This window comes from Saccopteryx leptura, chromosome 6, assembly GCF_036850995.1.
Source record: "Saccopteryx leptura isolate mSacLep1 chromosome 6, mSacLep1_pri_phased_curated, whole genome shotgun sequence".
Taxonomy (NCBI): Eukaryota; Metazoa; Chordata; class Mammalia; order Chiroptera; family Emballonuridae; genus Saccopteryx; species Saccopteryx leptura.
Window position 1 is genome coordinate 141284343 of NC_089508.1, and position 8485 is coordinate 141292827.

At 43.4% G+C, this 8485-nt stretch overlaps 1 pseudogene; it reads right to left on the minus strand.

Annotated features, from left to right (window-relative positions):
• Positions 1–293: 293 nt before the first annotated feature.
• Positions 294–716, minus strand: LOC136376035 (large ribosomal subunit protein P1 pseudogene; annotated as a pseudogene).
• Between the last annotated feature and the right edge of the window lie 7769 nt (positions 717–8485).

The window sequence follows — 8485 nt, forward strand, 5'->3', positions numbered from 1 at the left end:
TTCTTTTCTTCCTTCTCAGGGCAGGAGAGGGGCCTGCCCCTCCTTCCTCAATACAAAAGTCGTAATTCTCCTAAAAATGACAATGAGAGTTTTCATTAGAAAACCATTGTAACATTGTAATCTCATACTTTAGATTTTACAGATGAAGTCATTCTGAAACCAGAAAAGTCAATGTTCATGCTGCCTGTTTCTACCCAGCCAAATACTTAGGGATAAGAATTGAATTTTTTTTCAGAGTTCAGCTTTCTATTGAACATTACAAAAGAAATTTAGTCAAAAAGACCAAAGTCCATGTCATCATCAGATTCCTCAGAGTCTTCTTACTTTGCTTCCACTTTCTTTTCCTCAACTGGGGCAGCAGTAGTGGAAGGGGCGGAACCTCCTCCTGGTGCAGCTCTAGCTGCTGGGGCAGGTCCACCAGCTCCTACATTGCAGATGAGGCTCCCAATGTTGACATTGGCCAGAGCCTTTGCAAACAAGCCTGGCCAGAAAGGTTCAACATTTACACCAGCTGCTTTAATGAGGGCATTGATCTTGTCCTCCGTCACCGTCACATCATTGTCATGCAGGATGAGGGCCGAGTAGATGCAGGCTAACTCCAAGACAGAGGCCATGGTGTGGGCGAGTGCTGGGCAAGCGCTGCTGGATCGGTGCTAGTCGCCAGATGAAGTGAGGACCTCACCCCAACGCGGCCTTAGCTCCCTCAGAAGAACTGAGCACCTTAGCGGCAGCTGAGGAAAGGGCAGAATTGAATTTTTATAGGTTCTCTGTTAAGATGGCCAGCAATCCAAGAAAATGGCAGGTTATGTACCCTAAAACACCATTTTAACAGCTCATCTCAAGCTGAACTTTTTCTAAGGGGAAGAAAAGGGTAAGTAAGGGGTTTGGAATCAGAGGGAAAAAAAGTTAATTAGATAAAAGTTGCATTCCAGAGATTTTTCTGGCATGGCCAGTAATTCTTTTTCTGCATCATGGTCAGTGGGCATCTTATCCCTGGAGCACAAAGGCTTTGATACAATCATGATTGCTTGCAGACCTCTGAGGCATAAGAGTAGATTGTGCCCTCCTGGAGTCACAGAAGCCTAGTTGTGTATTTCAGCTCTTGGAACAAAGCTTTTTTTTTTTTTTTTTTTTTTTTTTAAATAAATTTTTATTAATGGTAATGGGATGACATTAATAAATCAGGGTACATATATTCAAAGAAAACATGTCTAGGTTATTTTGTCATTAAATTATGTTGCAAACCCCTCACCCAAAGTCAGATTGTCCTCCGCCACCCTCTATCTAGTTCTCTGTGCCCCTCCCCCTCCCCCTAACTCTCTCCTTCCCTCCCTCCCATGTCCTCCCTCCCCCCACCCCTGGTAACCACCACACTCTTGTCCATGTCTCTTAGTCTCATTTTTATGTTCCACCAATGTATGGAATCATATAGTTCTTGTTTTTTTCTGATTTACTTATTTCACTCCGTATAATATTATCAAGTTCCCACCATTTTGCTGTAAATGATCTGATGTCATCATTTCTTATGGCTGAGTAGTATTCCATAGTGTATATGTGCCACATCTTCTTTATCCAGTCTTCTATTGAAGGGCTTTTTGGTTGTTTCCATGTCTTGGCCACTGTGAACAGTGCTGCAATGAACATGGGGCTACATGTGTCTTCACGTATCAATGTTTCTGAGGTTTTGGGGTATATACCCAGTAGAAGGATTGCTGGGTCATAAGGTAGTTCTATTTGCAGTTTTTTGAGGAACCACCATACTTTCCTCCATAATGGTTGTACTACTTTACAGTCCCACCAACAGTGAATGAGGGTTCCTTTTTCTCCACAGCCTCTCCAACATTTGCTATTACCCGTCTTGTTGATAATAGCTAATCTAACAGGGGTGAGGTGGTATCTCATTGTAGTTTTGATTTGCATTTCTCTAATAACTAATTAGAGAAATAATCTGTTGGCCATTTGTATCTCTTCCTGGGAGAAGTGTCTGTTCATGTCCTCTTCCCATTTTTTTATTGGATTGTTTGTTTGTTTGTTGTTGAGTTTTATGAGTTCTTTGTAAATTTTGGATATTAGGCCCTTATCTGAGCTGTTGTTTGAAAATATCATTTCCCATTTAGTTGGCTGTCTGTTTATTTTGATATCAGTTTCTCTTGCTGAGCAAAAACTTTTTATTCTGATGTAGTCCCATTCATTTATCTTTGCCTTCACTTCTCTTGCCATTGGAGTCAAGTTCATAAAATGGAACAAAGCTTTTTACATTTGTTAATCATTTCAGCCTATTAACTATAAGTAGAAGCTACTAAAGCTAAAAATTTTAACTATTGAGTTTCCCCTTTCAGTTCATATATATATATATATATATATATATATATATATATATATATATATTTTAATATAATGATAAAATCTCTCCTTTTAGATGGATATTTACATTTTAGTTGAGTAAAGAAGGAAACATATTCCTAATGAACATATCCTTTTCACCCAACACAAGGTAAACCAGAGGCGATTTTCTTAAAAGTGTTGTGTGGACAAACTATGGAAGACTAGCTTTAGGAAAAGGAAGGAAAAGTGGATAAATTGTTTCTTTATAAACAACTGATTTGGCTTTGAGTTGGGAGAGCATGGGAAGATCATTGAGGCTCTCGAGTTGTGCTAACTCCTTTCCTAGAAAATTCCATACCCAAAGTAAATGGTAATTATGTCTTGAAACCCACTTTTGCCTACCTTCTATGTCTGTAAAGTAAGATAAAATAAGGAAGAATTTTGAAACAAAAGAGAAAAAGAATGGGACAACATAGTTCCTAAAACCTCTTTTAAAACTCAAGTGGTCAAAAATAATTTTCTAAAATTCCAATTGGCAACTCTGGATCTTCTCACAAACCAGAGAAATTGTTCTGATAAGTGGCCTTGATGTCTGAAGATTTTGCCTCCAGGACTTCTAATTTAAAAATATTTCACAATGTATGCTCATTATTTTATAAGGCAAACAATATATCTTTATTTTCTCTATGTTACTGTTAGTCTAGAGCCTAGGGATCCCTTGTCTCTTAAGAAATAAAAGTAAAATGATTTAACCACCAAGAAATGTTTTAGGGCCCAGGCCGGTTGGCTCAGTGGTAGAGCGTTGGCCCGGTTTGTAGAAGTTCCAGGTTCGATTCCTGGCCCAGGTACACAGAAGAAGTGTTCATTTGCTTCTCCACCTTCCCCCCTCTCTCTCTATCTCTCTTTCTTCTCCACAGCCAAGGCTCCATTGGAGCAAAGTTGGCCCAGGGGCTGAGGATGGCTCCATGGCCTCTGCCTCAGGCACTAAAAAATGGCTCCAGTTGCAATGAAGCAACGCCCCAGATGGGCAGAGCATTGCCCACTAGTGGGCTTGCCTGGTGGATCCCAGTCGGGCACATGTGGGAGTCTTTCTGTCTGCCTCCCCGCTTCTCACTTCAGAAAAATACAAAAGAAAAAAAAGGTCTTAGGAGCAATTCTTACTAAAGAATACTTATTCATTCATTTAAAGACTTATTATAAGCATGTAATAATGAACCAAAACAAAGAGTGATCTCATGAAGCTGGATTATAAGTAAGGAAGACCTAAATAAATAAATATATAACATGAGCTGGAGATAAGTGCTTCAAATAGAAATAAAACATCATAAAGTTGCAAAAAGCAGATGGGGTCATGTGTTCCATTTAGGGAGGCTGGTTCAGGCATACCTCTCTGATAAGGTGACATTTGAGTAGAGCCCTGAATAAAGTAAGGGAGTGAAACGTGCTTATCTAGAGCAGGAGTTTGCAAACATTTTCTGTAAGGGGCTGGATAGTAAATATTTTTGGCTTTGCAGCTACTTAACTTGTCCTTAGGGCAAAAAAGCAGCATTAGTGAATGAGTCAGTCTGTGTTCCACTAATCCCTTAATTACAGGCAGTGCAATTTGAGTTTCATGTACTTTTCATGTGCCACAAAATATTATTAAATTTTTTTTCTAACCATTTAAAAATATAAAACACATTTGTAAGGCCAATAGCCATGGCCAACATCACAGCCACCTGGCTTTTGCAGGTTTGCATTTAATTCCGGCAGATGGTAATGAAACTATGAAGCCAAGAGCTGGTGGGCCATTAGCTTTATTCCTAGCTTGCATTCAGCAAGCAAGTAAACATAAACATATTGGGCTCCAAGACCCACTCATTCAGTGCTCACAAAGCTACTGACACATCCGAGTTTTCCTAGAATCAAAGGCCCCCATCAGTCTTATCCCCTGTGGTTCCCCATCTCCCTTCTCCTCTCTGCACAAACTGGCTTCTCCTTCAGCACCTGGCCATCTTGACTGCCTCCTCTCCTCCAACCACGTGGCTTTCTCCTCTGGACCAACGTGGTCTCCTCCTCTTCAAAATGGTCTCCTAGCTCCCTTTTTAAAAACCTTTTGGTGGGACAATCCCTCCCTCAGCACACATTAGCATAACCAAGCCCTTTCGCAAGCATGAAGGTAACCAACCGCCCCACATGGGCAGTGCCATTTTTAATTAAAAGTGAGCAAAACCAAATAACACAAATTCTACAAACTTACTTGCCCAACAACATTCTTAGCTCAGGAGCAGTATACAAATCATCAGTGAGCTATGTTTGCTGACCCTTGATCTTTGACTCCTGCTGATCTCAAGTAAACGCTCTCCAGGAGAAGGAACAATTAGACCTTGAAGCAGGAGCATGCATTATTTTATAGAAAGCATAAGAAAGGTCCATCTAAAGACATCAACTACTAGTCATCATGGAAAAGAGCCCCCTACACTCATTCCAAATAATTTTTATCTAGTATGCCAAGCTTCTAACTTTAAATATCTTTAAGACTAAATTTGTTCTATATTAGAATCCCTTTAGAAGACAGATACCACATTTCAGAGGGGTGGGTAGATCTTGAAGAAATTTCTTAGAAGTAGGTTTTGAACTGGTTTTGTAACAGTGTGAAATGTTTAGTCTCTCTGACTCCATTTTATTCCAGCCTGCATTGTTCCCATGGCTTTCAAGTTAATAATAGCTCCTTCTACTGGCTTGAGTTTTGTTTTTTTAAAATAGCTGTTGCTGGAAGGTGGGGGAAATGCATACAAAAATAATGATAGTTTATCAAAGATTTGCAGGTGTCTCTAAGATTGGACTCAGATCAGCCAGGGTCAAAGTACTGAGAATAAAGAGATTTAGAGATTTTGAGGTTTTACCTCAAATCCCTGCTGGTGCCCAGATACCTATAGTCCTCAATCACCTCTTGCTCCTCTGATTTTCTCTTCCCTTGACATAAAAAAAGATTGAGGTCTGACCTGTGGTGGTGCAGTGGATAAAGCGTCGACCTGGAAATGCTAAGGTCGCCGGTTTGAAACCCTGGGCTTGCCTGGTCAAGGCACATATGGGAGTTGATGCTTCCAGCTCCTCCCCCCTTCTCTCTCTCCTCTCTCTCCCTCTCTCACTCCTCTCTAAAAATGAATAAATAAAAAAAAACTGTTCTATAAAAAAAATAAAAATAAAAAAGATTGAACTGTGTATTTTCTTAAGGCGGATTTGAGGAACCACAAATGGCACTGTTGGGTAAACAAGTGTTTTTTAGGTTTGCTCGCTTGTACTGGGGCAGGGCCATGTGTGTATAGTCTGTGGAAGGCTGCAGCACTTGCCCTCAGGGGGGCAGATTGCAAATTGTGGATTGTCTTTCTGCTTGGGAGGGGCCGTTGTTTGCTATTGTTTGCTGGAGAAGGGGTCCCCCCTCCCATAACCTGTTTGGCTGGAGAGTGCTGAGGCTGGTGAGAGCAGTGAGTCCAGAGAAGGAGTCCGGGTGTGGAACTGGAGACCAAGGCGAGGCTTGGGAGCCCTGCTGAGGTGGTGGGTGCTGACACAGAGGGAAACACTCTTTCCTGCCTGCTTGCTTGTTCGCTGTTATGAGACTTGAACAAACGGAATGGCCCACTGTAAAGTCAGTAGCCAGGGCTACCATCACAGTCGCCTGGCCCATGCAGGTTTGCATTGGATTCGGACAGTCGGTAAAGAAATAACAAAGCCAAAAACTGATGGGTTGTCATCTTTAATTCTAGCTTACACCCAGCGGGCAAGTAAAACACACTGGGCTCCAAAACCCACTCACGTTCAGTGCTCACAAAGCTACTGACTTATCGAGTTTCCTAGAATCAAAGGTTTCTAGCTCACCAGACTTATTCACCTCTGTTCCCCATCTCCTTCTTTCTCCCTGCACAAACTCTGCACTAAATGTCTTCTCACTCAACACTCCACCATCTTGGCTGCTTCTCCTGGCCTCTTCCACGTGGCCTTTCTCTGCTCTCTGCTGTCTCCTCTAAGGTTAATCTCAGGAACCAAGAGAGCAAGCTCCTGTTCTGCCCCCATTTTATAGTGTAGAAATCAAAACCTTTAATCCAATATACAAAATAGGGAAGTCTCTAATACAAAATCACTTCTCTGAGGCGTGACTGGATTGTACCACCCCACATCAAAAAGGGTGGGAAAGGCTTATTCCCAAAACCAAGCCCCAGGCTACAACAATCCTGCCTGCCCACAGCTTGCCCCCAACACACATTAATATCACCTGGGCAACGGCCTCCATGTGGGCAGCGTCATCTTTAACAAAGTAAGCATAATATATTTTATCTGCCCAACAATCCACCCCTATGCTCACTTTACTACCCACAATCTACATCACCGGCATCCCTGTGCAAGGAAATTAGAACATTACACAAATTACAACATGACAAATCATACAGTTTCAACAATCACAAAGGTACACTTCACCAGTCTCTGAGCACTTTGCCCAAAACGCAAAATGTCCTCGGCCTTCTTTCTAGCCACGGGAAAAGCTTCCCGGGGCAGGGGAGTGCTCTGAGCAAAGCCACCCTCCACCCCCATCAGGGTATTTCACATCGTCCAAAATCCGTAATCCGTAAGTCCATCCAACAAAGGAGCCAATGCCCACTCCGGTCGTAGTCCAGGAAATCAGTCCATGCACATGAGACCTCAGCCACCCCCCTCATCCCTGCCATCCTGGCAGGTTTTACACTGTCCCAAAGAGGAGCACGTGGCAATGGCAGTCAGCATTTCCATCTCTGCTCCAGAGAGCATGACAGCATCCAACCCTATGTCCCAAAATCGCAGACCTACCAGGGCCATAGTAAGAACTCCTTGCTTCTGGGCTCTCACCTTCTGGAGACTGCGGATCGGATCACAACTCCAGCCCAATTCTCCTCATCCTCCAAAGAGGAACTGAAAACATAAGCTCCCGCTGCCAGGCTCGAGTCCTGGGCTGCTGCAGCCTTCTGCTCGGCAGACCTTGCAGCTCTGGACCCGGCCTCAGCCTCCCGCCACTGCTGGCTCTCCACAACATCCAGGGCAATCTGCAACTCATCAACCTGTGAATCCTCCTCCAGCAGCTGCTCCATTTCCAGGCGAATCTCGCAAACCTGGTCGGCCTCCTTCTCTAGCGCTTCCTCCAGCTCCAGGGTCAGCATCTGTTTCTCCCACATTTGCTCCAGCTCCTTCCACTGCTTGGTTGGCAGGTCCTGGGCAGCCTCTTCCACAGAGCTCACAGTTTCCTCACACATGGCTATAAAAGTCAGCCAGCCTACAATCCCCAAAAGGACAGCCATGGGGAACCTTAACACTAGCCAGTCCTCTACTCCACCACTCAAAGGCTCCTTGCCGATCTGTATTGAATCCTGCCACAGACTATGCCAAATGTAAAGCCAGTAGCCAGGGCTACCATCACAGCAGCCCTGCCCATGCAGGTTCGCATTGGATTTGGACAGTCGGTAAAGAAACAACGGAGCCAAAAACTGATGGGCTGTCATCTTTAATTCTAGCTTGCACCCAGCGGGCAAGTAAAACACACTGGGCTCCAAAACCCACTCACATTCAGTGCTCACAAAGCTACTGACTTATCCGAGTTTCCTAGAATCAAAGGTTTCTAGCTCACCAGACTTATTCACCTCTGTTCCCCATCTCCTTCCTTCTCCCTGCACAAACTCTGCACTAAATGTCTTCTCACTCAACACTCCACCATCTTGGCTGCTTCTCCTGGCCTCTTCCACGTGGCCTTTCTCTGCTCTCTGCTGTCTCCTCTAAGGTTAATCTCAGGAACCAAGAGAGCAAGCTCCTGTTCTGCCCCCATTTTATAGTGTAGAAATCAAAACCTTTAATCCAATATATAAAATAGGGAAGTCTCTAATACAAAATCACTTCTCTGAGGCATAATTGGATTGTACCACCCCACATCAAAAAGGGTGGGAAAGGCTTAATCCCAAAACCAAGCCCCAGGCTACAACAATCCTGCCTGCCCACAGCCTGCCCCCAACACACATTAATATCACCTGGGCAACGGCCTCCATGTGGGCAGCGTCATCTTTAACAAAGTGAGCATAATATATTATATTTTATCTGCCCAACACTCACCATTTTCTGGCTCCACAGTTTCTTTATCATCTGCTTGAATCCAGTGAGAACC